Source organism: Aulostomus chinensis, chromosome 1, assembly GCF_037954235.1.
Source record: "Aulostomus chinensis isolate RoL2024-O1b breed Wild chromosome 1, RoL_Achi_v1.0, whole genome shotgun sequence".
Classification (NCBI taxonomy): domain Eukaryota; kingdom Metazoa; phylum Chordata; class Actinopteri; order Syngnathiformes; family Aulostomidae; genus Aulostomus; species Aulostomus chinensis.
Genome location: NC_141320.1, coordinates 49,761,006 through 49,782,580, shown reverse-complemented (window position 1 = coordinate 49,782,580; position 21,575 = coordinate 49,761,006). Strand labels below are relative to the sequence as shown.

The 21,575-nt window shown below is 44.5% G+C and overlaps 2 non-coding genes across 2 annotated transcripts; one reads left to right on the top strand and one right to left on the bottom strand.

Annotated features, from left to right (window-relative positions):
• The first annotated feature begins 379 nt into the window (after positions 1–379).
• Positions 380–461, top strand: trnas-gcu (transfer RNA serine (anticodon GCU)). The gene has a single exon. It is a non-coding gene; the product is annotated as a tRNA-Ser (tRNA).
• A 4,865-nt stretch (positions 462–5,326) lies between these two features.
• Positions 5,327–5,398, bottom strand: trnae-cuc (transfer RNA glutamic acid (anticodon CUC)). Its single transcript has one exon. It is a non-coding gene; the product is annotated as a tRNA-Glu (tRNA).
• Positions 5,399–21,575: the final 16,177 nt, after the last annotated feature.

Below are 21,575 nucleotides of genomic sequence, written 5' to 3'. Positions count from 1 at the left end.
AACTGCTGGCTGATGCTGGTCCCCTGTTGAAACCTGGACCAGACCAGGGACCTTCAGACCTTCAGTCTAACGCTGTTCCAGCATTGGATGAAAGAGACTGGTGCTCTCATCTTCTTCAACACTGACTTGTTCTACCAGGACAAGAGAATCTGAGCTTGGATGTCATTTAGAAGTCAAAGGCTTGTTAAACTGGTCAACATCAGCTGGTGTTCACTCTGATGATGTAGCGATGGTCTGGATTCTTCCTTCTGGAGCACCAAGCTGCTGGGAAGAAGCCTGATGATGTCAGAGTTGTGTTCAGTGGCTCCTGCTGGGTCCATTTCTGACAAATGGGCTCCAAAGAGTTCAGCTGTTTGAAAGGTCAGGGTTGCTGTTAGCAGACGAGGTGGCCGAGTGGTTAAGGCGATGGACTGCTGATCCATTGTGCTCTGCACGCGTGGGTTCGAATCCCATCCTCGTCGCAAGTGTCTCTAGTTTCTGCTCCTAGATTATGGAATTACTGTGAGGCTTTTAACTGACACAGACACCAGCTGACTCAATTTCTCTTTCACAACCTGACCAAAACAACTCTGACACCCAGAGCTCACATGTGTCAATCACCTCTGGAGAAGGTCCCGCCCCCTTTGAGCCATAAATCCTCCCATCAGTGAAGAAAACTGAAGACGCCTCTTGGATGAGAGCTGAAGCATCTTCAAGAAACCTGAAACAGTCCACTTGGAACGTTTAAATAATTCTACAATCCTACAGTTTCACTGAGCTTTTGTCCAAAGCCACGTTCATGTCTCACATGTATATAAAATATATGTGACACTCTTTCATCTACTCATTAACCAAAAATGCAGTCTAATACCAGTAAATTTGTGCAGAGGAAAACGTTATTTGTGCTGCTTCTTTATTTATTTATTTAGTTTAGTTAGTATTTTTTAATGTGTTTTCTTTCAAGTCACATTTTGTCCATTAACTTCATAATCAGAGTCTCCATCTCATCACATGACTAAAGTCTGGGTTCTGTATTGGTGGTAAAATATCCTTCCATGCCCCTCACTAGTTTGCACACAGAAAAGCATATTTTACTGGTTTCAGATCTCTTAGCTTGTTCTCTCTCTTAAACCAGCTGAGGCAGCTTTCATTGTGTGATCGTTGTGGTCGTCTTCCACTTACTCCTTACTAGTAAGGGTCACGGGGGGGCTGGAGCCTATCCCAGCATCTACGGGCGAGAGGTGGGGTTCAACCTGGACAGGTCACCAGTCCATCGCAGGGCCAACATACAGAGACGAACAACCATTCACACTCACAGTCACACCTACGGCCAATTTAGAGAATCAATCAGCCTCGTCCCCAAATTGCATGTCTTCGGACGGTGGGAGAAAGCTGGAGTACCCGGAGAGAACCCACACAGGAACAGGGAGAACATGGAGACTCACACAGAAAGGTACTGCGCCCGAGCCAGGACCAGACTGATGGAAATCAAGTGTCTGAGGCTGTTAGCAGCCATGAAGTTGATCTGGTTGGCACTGGTATTTGTTCTTGCTGCAGCTCAGGAGTGATTCAGGAGAAGAGTTTCAGAACAGCCAAGGTTGGGGACTGGAATTCTAAAATTTCACCTGGAACCAAACAACCTTGGAGGGTAAAACCTCCAATCCTAGCCACTCAGATGCAGCAGCAGAAGAAGCTGTCATCCACCCTGACAGTCAGAGCATCAAGTCAAGAAAACATCACCATCTTGTAGTTCCAAACCTCCACCTGTCAGATTCAGCTACTTCTTATTGTGGGACTTTAAACTTGAACACAATGGAATTTGGACAAGGAGTTTTCCTTCCAGTCCAAACATCATCGTCCAGCCTCCAACCAGAGGTCCATCAGTTATCATGGAGCCACAGGTGGAGTCTGGATTCTTTTCAGGAATGAGACGGCAATGACAGTCCTGCCAAGTGACATCACTGACATGAATGGATGACTTCAGTCACGCGACTGGATGACTTCAGTCACGCGACTGGATGACTTCAGTCACGCGACTGGATGACTTCAGTCACGCGACTGGATGACTTCAGTCACGCGACTGGATGACTTCAGTCACGCGACTGGATGACTTCAGTCACGCGACTGGATGACAGTGTAGATGCCAATGTAGAGGTTGGGGAAATCGTCTCTGAGAATCCAGCTTGAACCCACAGCCTCCTTGTTTTCCAAAAACCCAAACAGCGACCATCAGTCTCCCTCCAATCCTGTACTTGGGTAAACAACAAAAACAGAGTAAAAGTCTCTGGCAACATATTTGTTTCCTGTAGGGTTTCTTCATGTATGTGTGGTGTACCTGCTTTCCCAGAGGACTGCCATCTTTGTTCTGTGGGCTGACATGTTTTAGTGTCAGCACAGGTCATAGCGCTGAGACTGAACTCTCATTCTCCTCCAAGTATTATTTCCACCTCACACTCCTGCAGATATTCAAGTGAACAGGGAACACAAATTTATGCTCAACTTCTCCTGTGTATTCATCCACAGTCACTAAACAACAACCAAACCAAACAAAAGGGGTTTGCTAGCATGGCGATCAGCTGTAGTTCACCATCTTATCCAGGTCACATGACTCAGGAGTGGCGTGGCCGTCTGGCAACCAAAAGGTGGCTGGTTTGATCCTCACTTTCTCCAGTGACCATGTCAAAGTGTCCTTGAGTAAGAAACTGAACCCCTAAATACTTCTGATGAGTAGGTTGGCTCCTTGCATGGCAGCCTTCAGCATCAGTGTGTGAGTGTGTGAATGAGAGGACATTGTTCAGCTCCTTGAGGGCTGCTGAGGTAGAAAGGCTCTGTACAAACTGAGTCCTTTTACCATTTCTTTCCTGCTTCTAGCAGCGCTGTTGTCACTTCCTGTGACCGTGGAGGAAAGGAGTCCCCCTTCAGAATAAGTTTGATATCATTGTTACTTCCTCTTCAACATGCCTTTAGCAGACCAACTCACAGAACAACGCAGTGAGGTAGTGTGTCCGAGCGGTCTAAGGTGCTCGATTAAGGTTCCAGTTTCTGAAGAGGCGTGGGTTCAAATCCCACCACTGCCATCATGTCCCAGGTCACTGGAGAGGTGTGGCAGGTCTCTAACTGCCTCTCCTCTCTCTTCCACTTCAAACCTGTGACCAAAAGAAGAATCCTCCTGTGAGTCCACAGACCTGAGCATCGCTGCTCTGACTACCAGGTTACCTCCTGGTTATCAAGGTGAAGTCAATGGGGAGGTAGTCAGTTGTTCCTTTGTTTTATGACAGAGGCTTCATTGTGAATTAAATAATTTTAATTCTTTACTTGAGGTTTCATGCTGTTTTGATTGAAAAAGGCGAGTTCCTGGAGAAGATCTTCTAGGGGTCCAGGTTAAAGCGGTGCCCCAGCTGGCAGCAGGTGCTGACCCAGGTCCTGCATGGGAGATACTGTCAGTTCTGTTCTGCCCTGCTCACAACCACAGGCTGGTGTTGAGGCCTGCAGCAACCAGGGCCCCAGTCACCAAGAGTATAAAGGCTGGTCATTGTGGCAGTGGGAGGAGTCAAAATGAAGACAGACCAATGTGAGCAGGACGTTCCTGGAGAAGTCAGAAGAACTTGACCATGTTTCCTACAGTACCCAGGAGGCCTGGTAGTTGTTGAAGGAAGCTCCAAAAGCAAAGAGCAGACAGCAGGATATCAAAAGAAAAGATCCAGACACTAAAACTACAAGTAGAAACAAGAAGAAATACTAAAAGCCTTGGAAAGATACTACAAGGTTGGATATACATTATTATATACACTACTATTCTCACTGACTCCTAAAGAGGGACAGGAAACATTAGAATGTGGATCAGATCAGCTGATTTCAGTGTTGAGTCCATCCCTCCATCCACTTTCTGTTCTATCCTTTAAGGGTCACGGGGGGGGGGGGGGGCGATCCCAGGTGACATTGTTCAAGAGGCAGGGTTCACCCTGGACAGGTCACCAGTCCATCAGGAGAAATGAGGTGGTCGGTGTCATGCAACCTAAACTAAAACATTAGTCAGATCAAATTCAGATTAAAGCAAGAGTCTCCAGATCAAAGTCAGAATTCCTGATGATGTCATCAGGGCTTTGACAGTAGCTAGAATTCTGTCTTTGATCTCAGGAGGACATGAAAGAAACCCAATTGAGGAAAGTAGAGGAGAACATTCAGCTTCATTTGAAACACTTTAACTGTTGAACAGTAGAATTTGTTTGAAACAGTTTACAACGCTGAGTGACAGGATTGAAGAGGGAAGAGTTTTCTACTTTAAATTAATTCTAACTTCAAAGTCAAGTCAAGTCAATTTTATTTATTTATTAATTTTATATTACACAGCACCTGAACAGGGACTTGAACCCTGGACCCTCACATTAAAAGTCTGATGCTCTACCGTCTGAGCTCCTCAGGCTCTTTCTACAGCATTGAGACAGGAACAGAAACACCTGTGAAGGTCAAACTGATGCTTTCTTGACTTGTTCAGTCCTCCATGTTAAAGTCCACCATGCTTTTGATTGGCTCTGATTCTCTGTGGCAAAATCCAACAAGAGGCTCCAAAAATGTCCTGAATGTCACAAGAATGCACAGGACAAGATGTTAGTTTCCTTCATGTCTGCAGTTCCTCCACTGGAAAGTAAAGTCAATGCTGCTCCTCTGCTGAAACCTGGGATCGGACCAGGGACCTTTAGATCTTCAGTCTAAGGCTCTCCCAACTGAGCTGGTTCAGTTCTGACTGAGGGCCCTGCTTCTCTCATTTATAATCTCTTCCACTCTCACTGGACCTTAGAGAGGATTGGAGCTTCTGAAGTCCTGACACAAATCAAACCAGGGACTCTGAACCACACAGTGAAGGAGTTGGTCATCAAGGTTGATGGCAGCTTATTAAGTTCTATCTTTGATCAAATATAAGAAATGTAAATGAATTCAACATTGATTGCATTTCCCTCCTTTCTTTGGTGCCCTCAGACTTTCTGAGAACTGTAGGAGGAACTGCTCTCTGTTCTGTGTTTGTTCTGCTCAATGGAGGAAGGAACCGAGGACCGAAGCTCTTAAGTTTTCCAGTTCCTACATCAGTGAATGGACTTTCTGTGCTGAGGAGGAACCAAAGCTACTAAGGAGGATTACAGTTTGTCCTTGCAGGAGTCAGTGACTTAATAGTGTCTAACAAAGGGTTGAACCTGAATGAGACAGTCACCCTTCAACATGGGGCCATGGCAGAGTGAACCAAGAACACTACAATGGGGGTGAGAGTGGAACCATGATGGATTCACAGTTCATCACCTCCACCATCATGTGGACCACCTGATCACCTCTCCCTCAACCTCTAAATAACTCATTCCCTGACCAGGAATCGAACCTGGGTCGCGGCGGTGAGAGCGCCGAATCCTAGCCACTAGACCATCAGGGACCACACTGAGCTCTCCAACAACAGAGACTATACACAATGACTCAAGAACACAGGACTCTGTGGTCTCAGCTTGAGATGCAGAGGGTCCACCAAGACCACCAGACACCTCAGCCCCCTAAAGACAGTCCACCCCAGGATCAGCTTCTACCACTCAGTGGTCCAGAACCATTATGAAGCCTGATCAGGAATGTGAGCAAAGCTCTTGGAACAGGCCTGCTGCCACCACAACTAAGATCCTGCAGGTCACTAGAAACTCCAGTGTCCAGCTGACAAGTGGACTTTCCTCTGATCTGTGGTGGTGCTGAGTTTAGCAAACACCTCCAACAAGAAGATGAAGGAGGCCATCAACTCCTCCAAGCTCAACATCTATACTGGCTTTACTGGGAGATCAGGAGGTCAAAGCAGATCATCACCCTCCACCTCAGATGGTTTCTACTCACAGAGATGAGGGACCAGTTCAAACCAGCTACCTGGAGCTCCCTTAAGCCATTGTCCCCATCAGCTAACATCTGGATCTGGACCTGCACCGGTGCTGACTTGTGTCTTGAGTCCCCAGAGTTTGTTGAACCAGAGAAGCTTCAACTGGTGGCGGTCGTACAACCAAGCGTGAAGGTGAGCCTGCATTGTCTGATCTGGAGCTAACAGGAATTAGCAAGTTAGCAACTGTTCTAGAGTTGCTGCTGAGTTGAATTTTAATTTATTTGTTAAAAGGTTCCAGTTTCTATGAGGTCAGGGAAGATTGGTGTGGATCCAAAGGTCCCTGGTTGGATTCCCACCTCTCACAGAGGACCTGATGCTTCACGTGAGCTGTGGGATTGGTCTTTACTGCTGAGACAGAAAGAATCCTCCCACATTGGCTTCTTTTAACTGTCAACATTGGTTTGGCTCATTGGAACATTTTCAAACCCTCGTTGCTCAGATTTTCCATTAATTTGATCATGACTTTAGACACATGTTCTGTTTATTGATTAAATAATCACTTGAGTTATGAATTTAGTGAGTCAACCAGACTTGGTCAATGACAAAAGTTAGTCTGGTTATTATTCAGTCACACACACACACGCACACATGCACACACACGCACACACACACAGCCTGTCTTCAGTATAAAATGGTCTGTCACGTTCTCTCACATTGGAAGATTTCTCTGACTCCATTGTGAATACAGAGACTCTTCATCTGCCACCTGAGTCTTGATCCACTGATTCCTCTGATCCACCTCTTTCTGCTCCAACAAGGCTGACATGGATCAGGTGGGTCCATGTCATCCAATCAGGAGGTTTCTCCTCTCAGTTAATTTTCTACATCCCAGTTTAGATTGATTCTTCTCAGCCTGATGAAGGAGCATCTGATCAGGTGTTTGGCTGCTTGTTGGTTGTAATTCCATAGATTTTAATCTCAGATGTTATAGAATTAAGAATGCAATGGCAGTCCTGCCAAGTGACATCACTGACATGACAGGATGACCCAGTCATGTGACTGAAGGAGCTGAGAGCTAAACATCATTGTTGATGGTGTCTTCCACTGTAGTCAGCAGCCACAACTCCTCTATCAACACCTGTCAGAGACCTGCTGGAGGCCCCACTGAGGTTTGAACTGGGATCACTGGATTCAGAGTCCAGAGTGCTCACCATTCCACCATGGAACCATCAAAGATGAAAGGTGTGAGACAAACTATGGCACTAATCATGTATGAGGGACTGCAGTGGTTTTCTGGATCTAATTTCCACAAACAAATGATGATTTGGGGAAAGGTCTGACAAAGTCTGACAAACATACCCTGATTTTTTCACAAACAAATGATGATTTTTAGACAGTGAGACAGTGCTCTTATTTTGGAGGGCCATCAGGATGTGAAATATCCCAGACCTCTGAGATCAGAGTGTTCACTTTGATCTCAGGGTCCTGAATTTAGAGGGTTCCTTCTTTGGTCTCCAAGTTCTAACTCCCATCTGAGTGAATCCTTTTTTCAATGAACTCCTCAGACCCTGATGATGTCAGGAAGAAATCCAGACATTCAGTTCTCATCTCAGCTGTTCTGACTGAGACGTCAAGCAGTCAGGAAAAAAGTGTTACGACCCAAAGTGGGACCTTTACAGGAGCTAACAAAGTGTCTTTTTTCCTAAACTACTTGAGGAACTGGTTAAACCAGTAAAATATGCATTTCTGTGTGCAGACCAGTGAGGAGCCTGGGTGAGTGGAAGGATGTTTACCACCAACACAGAACCCAGACTTTAGTCATGTGATGAGATGGAGACTCTGATGATGAAGTTAATGGACAAAATGTGACTTGAAAGAAAACACATTTCTTCAGCAGACTTTGATCCAACATTGAAGTTAGAGTTTGGTGGCTGCTCCATGTTGGAGGAAACCAGGCGATGTTGGACCGTCACAGGGAAGCTCTTTTGCCTCCTCTGCTGCCAGTTCAACCACTCACTCCCATCAGTGGAGAGCAGCTTCAACTGGGTTTGGAATGTACCATTGTGGATACATAGGAATGTGGAGAAAATGTCCTTTGTCAGAAGTGGGATTTGAACCCACACCTCCAGGAAAGACTGTGGCCTGAACGCAGCGCCTTAGACCGCTCGGCCATCCTGACAGACACTGAAAGTTGGAGACTGTAATATGAAATGAATTAATTCACTGACAAAGTAGAATTTTTGTTAACATTAAACACACAGTCTGTGTTCATGGCAGGAAGAAATGAATGTGTGTGTGTGTGTGTGTGTGTGTGTGTCAAGTCACAACAAAAGTTATCTCATGACACTTTACTAGTAGAGCAGGTCCAGCACCAAACTCCTTCAATGAATCTACACCAACAATTCTCCACCAGCAGCACATCCTGCAACAGTGGTGATGAAAACCTTCCTTTTAACAGGCAGGAACGTCGAGCAGATCCAGGATCAGTGGGGACGGCCTTCTGCTTTGACCGATTGGGGGGAAAGAGAGCAGGAGAGCAGGGCAGAGACAAAGACAGATAATGCTCTTCTACAACAAGGACTGTTCAGTCAATGGTAGAGCAGAGTGGCGCAGAGGAAGCGTGCTGGGCCCAGAACCCAGAGGTCGATGGATCAAAACGATCCTCTGCTAGAAGAAGAAAAATAAAATGAACCAGTGTCTTTAGAAATGTGTGTCTGTTAAAAAGAGGTTCATAAGGATTTTGTCTTCCTCCACAATCACCAACCATTGTGAGAGTTAACAACAGTCCACTTTCTGACTGAAGCAAAAGTAGACTTCAAAAGGTTTTTCTGATTCAACATAGCAGCTAAATTTCCATTTCCATTTCCTGAACAGGACAGGTTAAAAAAAAAGGGAATGTCATGACTTCCTCTGTATGTTAGAATATGAACGACTAAAAATGTTCATGCCCAGTTTTAAGTTAGAATTAAACTGAAAATACAAAACTCTCCCCTCCTCAATCCTGTCACTCAGTGTTGTAAACTGTTTCAAACAAATTCTACTGTTGAACAGTTCAAGTGTTTCTAATGAAACTGAATGTTCTCCTCTACTTTCCTCAGTTGTGTTTCTCTCATGTCCTCCTGAGATCAAAGACAGAATTCTGGGTACAAATAAAGACACTATCAAAGCCCCCTGATGACATCATCATCAATTCTGACTTTGATCTGGAGTCTCTTGCTTTAATCTTGGCTTTGATCTGGCTAATGTTTCCTGACAGGTTGCTGTTTCCACTCCAGAGCAACCAGTAGTTGATCCTATCAGACCAGTCTGATGAACGAAGCTTTTCACTGTCAGTGGAATCACTGGGAAAAAAAACTCCTCCTGTCAGATGAAGGCTTCACAGTGTTGAGGAGGGTTTGTTCAGATGATTCTGGAAGAATAAATCAAAACCTCATCATTGAACATGAACATTAATCACTGATGACTGTTTTAACTGAACCTACTGGATACTGTGGTGCCTGGTGAGGAGACAACTTGGGTACAAAGTTGCAGAAGAGGGTTTTTGGAGAGGAGATGTAGATGAGATGGTTTCCAAATCAAATCGGTTGTCACAAAGGAAAGTCTGCATGGAAACACACAAACACACACACACACACACACACACACACACACACACACACACACACACACACACACACACACACACACACACACACACACACAGAGTCCTACTGACTAACCCATGTTTTTCTTCACTTAAACCACCACTGGAGTATTGAAAGAGATTGCATGAGACACCATCAACTTACATTAAAAACCCCTGACTGCCTTTTATCCCCTCCTGGCTGCAGGAAATTAGACAGACCAGCCCATAGCGGGGCTGCACGGTGGTGCAGTGGTCAGCACTGTGCCCTCACAGCAAGAAGGTCCCGGCTCGGGCGTTGGATCTTTCTGTGTGGAGTTTGCATGTTCTCCCTGTTCCTGCGTGGGTTCTCTCCAGGTACTCCGGCTTCCTCCCACGGTCCAAAGACATGCAATTAGGGGACTAGGCTGATTGATACTCTAAATTGACTGTAGGTGTGACTGTGAGAGTGAATGGTTGTTCGTCTCTCTATGTTGGCCCTGCGATGGACTGGCGACCTGTCCAGGGTGAACCCTGCCTCTCGCCCGTAGATGCTGGGATAGGCTCCAGCCCCCCCGTGACCCTTACTAGTAAGGAATAAGCAGAAGATGACGATGGATGGCCCATAGAGTGGAGGTGAGACCACAACCATGCTCCACAATCAATATTTACATCAAACCAGCACCATCTCAATAACATAACCTGACTAAATATATACATGATTCCAGACTACTACACCAATTCAATAATACATCCACATGCATTATCATTCAATGAACCTTGCCTGTGATTGTACCCCCTCCCCCATCTGGGAGCAAAGGTTTGCACCTACAGCTCTTAAGGAGCTTCCTTGGGCCACTCTCCCCTTTTGGCTCCACCCCCTTTAAGGAAACCACCAGGAAGAGGTGAGGACTGACCGTGACGACTGAAACTGCCACATTTACATGAGACAAACTTGATCAACACTAAATACCAGGCCTTGCACAGTGATTCCCACTGACTGACACTGGGGTCTTCATTTTCCACAGGCAGGATGGCCGGTCCCCCTGTGCTTCCCAGGTCCCTCCCTGGAACACATGGCATAGAAAATGTTTCACTTGTTTGCTGATTCAATAAACCTGACCATTAACATGTGTGTGTGCCTCTAATTTACATAAACTGTTAATACCAAGACAAATGCTACCTTCAATTAATCATTGATGTCATGGAACCCTTGGTCTCCATGACATTGGTCAACCAGAGAAGCTTCAACTGGTGATGCTCATTCAACCATGCATGAAGGTCAAGCTCCATCATCTGCTGTGCTTCTTAACAGGGCAATTAGCTCAAATGGTAGAGCGCTCGCTTAGCATGTGAGAGGTAGAGGGATCGATTCCCTCATTCTCCAGAATACTTTAACTTTTTCTGTTGATCAGAGGAGCTGCTGGGTGATGAATGCTGATGTTTGTCCACTGGTGTGATAAAGTGTCACCCTGTTACTGAGATGTGAATGAACACCTGCTCAGGTCAAAGCTGCAATGAAGTCAAGTCATCACCCTGTAAGGCACCAAATAACAACTAAAGTTACACTTTACAAGTAGAACAGGTCCAGTTCAACACTCCTTAAATGAATTTACACCCAACAAATCTTCATAAGCAAGCACATCCGAGCTTAGGCCCAACTTTTCTTGGCGCTCTCCCAGATGCTTGGGAGCGCTAGTTGGGCCTAAGCTAGGAGCTAAGCTAAGGTGGTCTGCACCAGCTAGTGAGGGCTGGCTAGCTCTCGCAGCTTTTGGTGCAGAGCCGCTGCAGGTCCAATTCAACATGGCTAAGCCTCACCTCCAACACAACAAAAAAACTACATTTAACACACTTATCAGTTTCACTAAAGGAGGCAGAGGAGGAACAAAACATGTGGCACCCTGAGCAGGAGAGAGGAGAACAAGAGGGAGAAGCCATCGTTAGCTTAGCGTGTTTACAAGGCAGAAAGACTGTTGCTACCAGAATGATGGTCTTTTAAACTTCAGCCAAATAAAGCAAGTAGGTATTAATTTTTGGTGGGTAATTAGTCAACGAAATAAGGAATTAGCAGGGAGGATCACACTTTAGCGAGCACAATGAAGCAAGGCTCTACGTGCAGCAACACAGAAAAAGGAGTTGAGGTCACAGGCTTCCTGAAACCAAGGTCAAAAATCCAGAACGGACAAAGGGGAGGACGACAAAGACAAAGACACAAGAAAAAGAGATAATAACCATGAACTCCATAACAACCATAACAAATATAACCATACAGAACAGATAGAACAAATATAACAAGAAAAGCATTAAAAAATATGTCACCTCTGGTCAAATACCCTGATTCGCATTTGTGTCTCTCAGCATTTTCATTTTCATGTTAAAGCCTCCAGAATGAGGGGAGGGGTCAGGGGCAGTTTACTGTGTTGTCTGCAAACTGAATTACAGGAAACCTGAACTTCCACTGTCAATGTATCCAATTGATGAATAACTTGTAGTGATTGCCCACACACACACACATACACACACACACACACATTTTGTGAAACAACTCAGGAGTCATCAGGTGTTTTACTCAGAGGGATTCATTCATGATAAATGAGCATGGAGGAGACCCAGTAATCATCAACACAAGCGTCACATGAGCAGGTCACCACCCACTTTTATTGATTGGTTCTTGTAAGAATCACTCCTAACGCCATCAGGAGGTCATTTTTTGTCCTGCCCTGTCTCAACTGTTGGAGCACAACTACAGCCTGAACTCTGCCACTACCTTATCCCTCCCTACCAACGTCATACAGACCCACTATCTGGACTAGCCTGACCCCCCCTGACCCTCATCAGTCACTCGTAGTGCCTCCCACTGGAAGGAATAGGAGCGTCTGTGAGCTCTGACTGTTGGGATGCACATCCATGTGATGGAAGAGCTGTTTTAAACAGGGAATCATTTGACCTCTTGACCTGTGTGGGCAGGTAAGGAGGCACGATTCCATCATGAACAATAATATTACTAAACAAATGGGTCTTTAGCTTCTTTCTGAAGGTGTCCACAGCGTCCTCATGTCCAGTGGGAGAGCGTTCCAGAGTCTAGGAGCTGCAACCTGGAAGGTTCACTCTCCTTCAGTGAGGCTGAATCCCTTTGGTCAGGGAGGATAAGGGACCCCACAGGTATCACTAAAGTGCTTTAGACTGCAAAGGACTCAGCTAATCAAGCTGGGATCAACTGCTGTGGTGATCAAGGTATCATCATATATAACAAACAAAGAAAACAGAGTTGAGGAAAAGCACACAAAGAAGAAGCTATGAACATTAACAGAGCATCTTCTACACCAGATGTCACACGGCTCAGTAGACCTCTGGTTTGACCCCGAGCAGGTCCAGTCTCCAGGGTGCCCCCATCATTCTGCTTTTCAGTTGCAGGACATGCAGCAGAATCCCATCGCTCCTCTGCAGAAGAACATATGAGAGCGTCTGCTTGCTCTTCTCTGGCTGGACGTAGGGGAGAGTCTGCTTGCTCTTCTGTGGCAGGACGTAGGGGAGAGTTTGCTTGCTCTTCTGTGGCAGGACGTAGGGGAGAGTCTGCTTGTTCTTCTCTGGCTGGACGTAGGAGAGAGTCTGTTTGCTCTTCTCTGGCTGGACATAGGGGAGAGTCTGTTTGCTCTTCTCTGGCTGGACGTAGGAGAGAGTCTGTATGCTCTTCTCTGGCTGGACGTAGGGGAGAGTCTGTTTGCTCCTCTCTGGCTGGACGTAGGGGAGAGTCTGTTTGCTCTTCTCTGGCTGGATGTAGGGGAGAGTCTTTTTGCTCTTCTCTGGCTGGATGTAGGGGAGAGTCTGTTTGCTCTTCTCTCGCTCTACGTAGGGGACAGTCTGTTTGCTCTTCTCTGGCTGGACGTAGGGGAGAGTCTGCTTGCTCTTCTCTGGCTGGACGTAGGGGAGAGTCTGCTTGCTCTTCTCTGGCTGGACATAGGGGAGAGTCTGTTCTCTCTTCTCTGGCTGGACGTAGGGGAGAGTCTGCTTGCTCTTCTCTGGCTGGACATAGGGGAGAGTCTGTTCTCTCTTCTCTGGCTGGACGTAGGGGAGAGTCTGCTTGCTCTTCTCTGGCTGGACGTAGGGGAGAGTCTGCTTGCTCTTCTCTGGCTGGACGTAGGGGAGAGTCTGCTTGCTCTTCAGAAGTTTGCTGAACCTTCACTTGAAGGTCATGATTTTCCTCTTTCAAACAGCTTTTTAAATCATGAAGATTTCCCAGGATTTCCCACTGAGCACTGCTCCTTTTCTTCTTTTATGCTGTCACTGCACATAGAAGACTCTGAACTTCACCGTTCAGACTGCCAGTCTTTGTGGGGTCCTGGTCCTTCCTTGATTCAAGGTGGGCCAACTCAGCAGTGAAGGTCTCTGTCTCCTGAGATGCAGTAGAAACTCGTCTCCTCAAACATCCATTTTCTGCCTGTCTCTCCTCACTCTGGGACCTCAGCTGTTCAAGAGTCGTCTTCTTCTCAGTGAGTTCTTCTCTCATTTTGTTCTTCTCTGCCTGGATGGAGTTGAGCTCACACTTGAGGTCACACTTCTCCTTGTAAACCATCTTCACCTCAAGCTGAAGATTGTGGACTTGTGTGTTCAGGTCTCTGATCTGAGTCTGGTTCTCCTCCCTCACAGATTCAAGGTTGCCCACCATGGCAGACATGTTCTCTACCAGCTGATATGCAATGATCTTCTCTTGTCCAAGACTAGAAACCTGTCCCCACAAATTCTGGTTTTCTGTCCATCTCTTGTCACACAGAGACTGAAGCTGATCAAGTGCACTTTTCTTCTCAGTCAGGTCTTCCTCAAGACATTTCATCTCCACCTGTTCACTCTCCCTCAGAGACTGAACGTGGGTCAGCTCTTTTCTGAGCTCATTGTTCTCTCCATCAACCTTCCTCCCCTCACACTGAAGACTGTGGACTGTTGCGTTCAGATCTTCTATCTGAGTCTGGTTCTTGTCCTGGACCATTTTGAGGTTGGCCACCACAGCAGTGAGGTTCTGTAACTCCTGGATTGCTCTTTTATTCTCACGTTCAAGAGTAGAAACTTGTTCCCTCAAATTCTGGTTTTCTGCCTGTGTGTTGTCACTCAGAGACTGAAGCTGCTCAAGTGCAGCTTTCTTCTCAGTCAGGTCCTCCTGCTCTGTCAGCCTTAGAGATGGAGAAGCAGGATCACATTGACCAGGATCATTCAGTGGATAAATACAGCTCCTACTGAGATCCACCAGATCTCTGAATGCTCCAACGATACAATCCAATGGAGTCATATCCTTCTGTCCTGGGTTGATCTGAAGATCTTGAGCCAGACTAAATCTCCTGGAACTGTCAAGTGTTTAAAGACCAAAACTGCCCCATAAATGTGGAGTCTGGGTTCTTTTCTATAATGTGATGGCAGTGACTGTCCTGCAGAGTGACATCACTGACATGACTGGATGACTTCAGTCACGTGACTGAAGTCATCCAGTCACATGACTGAAGTCATCCAGTCATGTCAGTGATGTCACTCTGCAGGACTGTCACTGTAAAATAGTTGGACCCAGCAGAGCTGCCAGATTAGGAGTTGATGGAGTCGTTGCAGATACCAGGGTCCAAAGTCCAGCTTGAACCTGGTTTGTGCAGTTCTTTTTTTTTTTCAAACATCTCTTTATTATATTTTGGGATAAACAAATACAAGGACATGACAAACAGAATGGGCAAATAACAATAAACAAATGTATAAATTAGGATACAAAGGTAGAAAGGGACACAGGAGAAAAAAAAATCCGTTTACAATCAATTCAGTTTTCCAATCTAAGCCTCAGTTTGTATGTCATTCTGTTCCAAATAGTTGTAAAAAATATGCCAAATCTTCCAGAATTTTTCCAATTTATTTTTAGTGAAATAACTTAAATTTTCAAGGGCAAAATTAAAGGACATTCCTTTCAACCACTGAGAAATTCCACTGATAGATTGATCCTTCCAAGAACGGGCAATACACCTTTTAGCTTCAAGAAAACAAATATTCAGGAGGGATCTTAGGCTTTTTGAAGCGACAAAATCATCCGGGTAAATATTTAGAATGCATGTTTTAGGGTTACATGGAACCTCTTTACCAATAATGCGACTGACTCGATCCACAACCTTTCCCCAAAAACAAGAAATTTGGGGGCATTCCCACATACAATGAATCAATGACCCTTTCTGGTGATTGCATTTAATACACGTGTCAGGAATATTAGGGTTAAAGTGGTGTAGCCTAGCTGGAGTAATATACTGCCTGCTTAACCACTTATATTGTAGTAATTTGGAGTGTGTGTTTGCAGTTTGAGTTTGAACTAATGAGCAAGCCTGTGTCCATTCCTCCTGTGTTATATTCTCTGTAAGTCCATCCTCCATGCTTGGAAGATATTGTTAGAAGATTCTTTGCACTTGCTGATGAATAGGTCATATAATATGGTCACTTGTCCCCTACCTTGACAGTGTTTTAAAATTATTTCTTCCAATGAAGAGAAAGGGGGGAGCTCCAAACTACTACCCTGTTTAGACATTATAAAACTTTGTAATTGGAGATATTTGAAAAAGTGTTTTGTGCGAATATCGTATGTGGCTTTGAGTTCTTCAAATGACATAAATTTACTGCCAATGTAAAGATCAGCCACCTTAGATATACCTTTAGTGGACCAAAGTTTAAAGCCTGAGTCTGCCCTGCCTGGTTGGAAGTTGTCATTGCCAAAAATAGGAGAAAATCGTGATAGTTGTTGTGTTACATCAGTATATGCTAAAACCTTATGCCAAATCGTTATTGAATTCTTCAGAAAGGGATTTTTTGTCCTTTTGATCAGTCTTTTTACCTCTGCCGAGTATATATAAAGATTTAAAGGAAGTGAAATCGAGTGAGATTCAATCGTTACCCACACTGGGGGGTGATCCTCAACAAAATAAAACATGCTTGCCCTAATCTGAGCTGCCCAGTAATACCACAAGAAATTTGGTAGCTTCAACCCACCTCTGTCGTATGGAAGATAGAGCAAAGAAAGCCTAAGTCTTGGTCGCTTATTGTTCCATATGAAGTTTGAAAATATTTTCTTCAAAGATTGGAAGAGAGAGAGAGGAGGAGAGAGTGGGATTGTTTGGAAGAGGTATAAGTATTTGGGCAAAACTGTCATTTTTAGGATATTAATGCGTCCAATCAAAGAAATAGGTAATTTTGTCCACCTATTTATAAGCTGTGTAACAGCATCTGTAAGGGGGTTATAGTTCGCTGAGATAATTTCATTAACATCTGGCATGATTTTAACTCCTAGATAATTAAATCCTTCTTTTGATATTACAAATGGAGTTGAAACTGGAGGGCTGAGTCTCTCTCTTTCTGTCAAAAACATTATTACAGATTTACTATGATTTATTTTATAACCTGAGAAGAGCCCAAAAGCCTGTGCCAAATTTAGCAAGGCTGGCAAGGTTTGTTTTAAATCGGAGCAGAATAGAATAACATCATCCGCATAAAGGGCTATGCGGTGTTCAGTACCACCAACTGTTATTCCCTTTATAATGTCATGATTACAAATTGCCATGGCCAGGGGCTCGATAGCAAGGGTAAATAACAGGGGAGATAAGGGGCAACCCTGTCTTGTGCCTCGATTAAGGTTGAAAGAGTTAGAAGCCAGGCCATTGGTCAAAGTTTCAGCTTGCGGGTTAGAGTAGAGAAGGCGAATCCACCTCAGGAAATTTTCCTTAATACCAAACCTCTGTAGGACTTCAAACAAATACGACCACTCTATCCTATCGAAGGCCTTCTCTGCGTCCAGCGACAGGACAGCGTAGCCAGGGATCCCAGACCTCTCAAAGAGAATATTAAGTACTCTCCTTAAATTATGAAAGCCCTGCCTTCCCTGTATAAATCCATTCTGGTCCGAGTGGATCAATTTGGGTAAAATACGTTCCAACTTCATAGCCAGTATTTTAGACAATATTTTAAGGTCATAATTGATGAGGGATATTGGCCTGTAAGATCCGCATTGGTCCGGTGACTTCCCAGGTTTCATAGTAATGTAATTGTTGCCATATTAAGAGAGAGAGGAAGGACTCCATTATTGAATGATTCTTAACACATTTCAAGTAGTGGTGGTATCAGTTTAGATTCAAATATTTTATATATTTCAACTGGTATCCCATCTGGCCCAGGAGTCTTTCCTCCTTTCAAATTGGATATAGCCTCGGACAAATCCCTGGCACCAAGATTAAATTCCAGAGAGCCCACAGAGTCCTCATCCAAGGGGACAAAATCTAGAGAGTCTAGAAAGTTCTTTTGGTGGTTTGTAGCTAAATCTGAGTATTCAGATTGATATAATCTATGATAGAAATTTAGAAATGTGTTGTTAATTTCAACTGGGTCAGAAGTTAACTCCCCTTTGTCTGTTTGAACAGAGTTTATTGTTCTTTCTGTTTGCATCTGTTTAATGCGCCATGCCAACAATTTGCTGGCCTTTTCACCTTGCTCATAAAAGGATTGTTTTAGTTTTAACAGGCTCCTTGTAGCCTTATTTGTGGATAAAGCATTATACCTCGCCCTCAGTTTATGGAGCTCCATAGTTTGATGATGGTTAGGATTCTGGTAAATTTGGTTTTCAATTTCTTTTTTTTTTTTTCAAGGTGTTCCATTTCTAGTCTTTGGGATTTGTACTTAAAGCTTGTAAAGCTTATCATTTGGCCTCTTAAAAAGGCTTTAAAAGCTTCCCACCTTACAGACGCGGATGTTTGGTCAGTGTTGTATTCAAGAAACAGATCAATTTGTGTACCAATAAATTTTATAAATTCAGGGTCTGTCAGCCAGCTTGTTTGTGGGCGCCATCTTAAAGAGTGGTGTAACCTGCCGTGCAGTCTGAATATAAATGAGGTTGAGGCATGATCTGAAATTAAGATACTGTCATACCAGGATTTTGTAATTTGGGGTCTTAATTCAGCTGAGATTAGAAAATAGTCAATTCTCGAGAAGGTCTGGTAGGTACTAGAGTAGTAGGAGTAATTTTGTTTGTTGGGATACATATTTCTCCACACATCAATCAAGTTCAAATCCTTCATACACAGAAATAACTCTTTCCTTGTTTGACTGTGTGAGGTGTTTACCCCAGTAGACCTATCCAGTTCTGGTTGAAGTACACAGTTGAAATCCCCACCAATGACAAGGTGACCAGATAAAGTGGCTTGTGCTAAGAAAAGATTTCTGAAAAAGGTGGGGTCATCATTATTTGTCCCATATACATTAACCAGGTTTAGTCTGATTGAGAAAATTTGGCATTGGATAATCTGCCAAATTTATCTTGAGTAACATTGATAAGTTGAAAAGGTAATGATTTATGTATAAGGGTGGTTACTCCCCGTGAGTGAGAGCTGAAGGATGCTGAAAACACCTGACCATGCCATCTCCTTCTCACCCTGACAATTTCCTCCGAGATTAAAAGGGTCTCCTGGAGGAAGACTATCTTAGCTTTTAAATGTCGTATCCTACCCATGACTTGTTTTAGCTTGACAAGGCTATTTAGACCTCTTACATTCCAAGAGGTAAACTGAAGTTCAGACGTCATAAATTGTTTCTTCTCGTTCTTGGATAAAGTTAAGTTGGCTGCTAACAGGAACTACACCAAAACACAAAGAAAGGGGGGGGGGGGACTACAGAGATGCGCAACTACAACAAACAGAGAAAGAACATTTGAACAATTACTGGGTGAATTTCCCCAACTGAAAAACACCCCCCCACCCCACAATATGTGAATCCCGAGGAGCCCGTAACGGGGCCCAACCATGGCGCTTTGCTGGTCCACACCAGCCGTCAGCGTGGCGAGGAACAGCATGCCTAACACAATAGGCCAAGCCCTCCAGGAAAAAAAAAAATGTAAGCAAAAATATTGAAAAGCTAAGACAACCAAACATTATAAATCAGTTATTAGCCTGCAAGCAGCTTCACAAGGTTACAGTCCACTGTATACTTAGAGGCCAAACATAAACCAACATAAGCCGAGCAGTAGTGTTATAAAGGCATATTAGAGTTTTTGCACAGTTCTGCTCGTTACCTATTATGCCAAAAAGATAGAGAAGAAAAAAAAAATACAGCAGACCAAGCTGTGTTAGTGTCAATAAGGCGATATTAGTATTTACCCACGGCCTGCTCGTTGTAGTCCCAATATAAATTTCTCTGCCGCTGCCGAGGTGTCGAATACGTGCCGTTTCCCTTGGAGGGTAACCAGGAGTTTAGCCGTGTGAATAATCCCAAACCGTAGATCTGGAATGCTGAGAGAAGCCAAATCCTTCTTCACTTGGTCGAAGATTTTCCTCCGTCTAAGCAAGTCGGTGGAAACGTCGGGAAGGAGCATGATCCTCTGATTGTCGAGTAACAGCGGGCCCTTCGTCCTGGCAGCCTTCATTACCCGGGTCTTGTCCGCGTAGTTAAGGAACTTCATTATCACTGCTCTGGGTCGCCCCGTTGATTGTTGGTCAGTTACGTTGATTTGGCCGATTCTGTGTGCTCTCTCGATCACGAGCGGCCCCGGAAAGTTGTCCGCTCCGAGCACATCGGTTAACCATTTCTCCAGAAATGTGCACAAGTCAGACCCCTCTTTCTTTTCGGGGAGGCCCAGCAGACGAAGGTTGGAGCGGCGGCTGCGGTTTTCCAGGTCGTCAACTTTAAGCGCCAGCTTCTCCACGGTCGTTTTCATGGTAGCATTTTGAGCTAGCAGAGATGCGATATCATCGTCATTGGAGCTGATTCTGTCCTCCGCTTCCGTGACCCGCATAATGACCTCGTTCAATTCGCTTTTCACACTTTGTATTGCGTTCAATAGTCCGTCAAATCTTGTCGTGAAATCTTCTTTCATTGCTTGGATAGCGGTCAGGACTTGGTCTTGGCTTGTTATCAGGCTAGCACCTGTTGTTTCTTCGCTAGCCATAGCCACGCTGTTAGCTTGCAGTACATGATCAGGTGTGGAGTCCGTTTTCGCAGGTTTTTGAGCCTGTTTTGCTGGTTTCGGAGCCATTGAGAATGAATCACACCACAACTTTAGAGCGAGGAGGAGAAAAAAAACAAAAAACTGCTGTACAGGATTATTTTAACCGTTTGGTTGTCCTAACTTCTATATAAGTTCTGAAATTGCACACTTGAGAGAAACCATTTGTCACGACCTGGCACTCAACCCTGAAGGAAAGTGAGTGGATTGTGGTCTGTGTAGACAATGTGTTTACACAGCAAATAATTATGAGAACACACATGAAAACACACATTGTAGAGACATTAATTTTGCTGAGTTAGTTGCTAAAGCTCCTCAGCTCAGGAAACTTGAGACGACACAATGGAAAAACGTCCTTTGCCCATTCTGCCTATGCCTGCTCCTACACAGACAGAGTGGTCCTGCTCAGGCAGGCTGCTGTGCTGCTGGGCACCACTGAAGCAAATACACGGTTGCTATGCAACGGACTAGTTGGACTTCCGATGTCCGGGAGGGCCGGCTGTAACATACAGGATGAATTTTTACAGTGAGGTTCTTCTTCTTCTTCTTCTACAGCTGAATTAAAGTGTAAACAGCCATCCACACTCCTTTTAACTGTTCTTTATAGACTTGTCTTTTATTAAACGTTCTGTACACTTAAAGTTCTCAGTGATTTTGTTTCCACATCAAGGCTCTTCTTTATCTCTACTGAGGCTTTATGCTGCTTTAAGTGTATGTTATTGTTGATTTGTCTGTTTATCTGCTGCCCCCACAACCTGCATTAGGAGATAATTAGCGGTATGTACCGAAAACCAGTTTGCTGTAAAACAAAATCCCTGCAATTGTCAATAATAATAACAATAATAATAATAATAATAATAATAATGATACAAGAACACACCTTAGGTTCATTTTGTGCCTGAATTTTCCTTTAAGAGCTAGAAAAGATGGATTTTATTGGAAGCCAGTGCAGTGAAGCTCAGACTGGGTGATATGGTCTCTCTTCCTATTTCCTGTCAATATGTGTGCAGCTGCATCCTGGAGCAGCTGCAGAGTCTTTCACCACTTGTCAGTGCAGCCTGATCATAAAGAACTACAATTCCTCTCATTGTGTATTTACCCACAGCAAGATGAGCAAGAGGACCAGGAACAAACCCTGCTTTGAGGGAGGAGGACCACCGAGC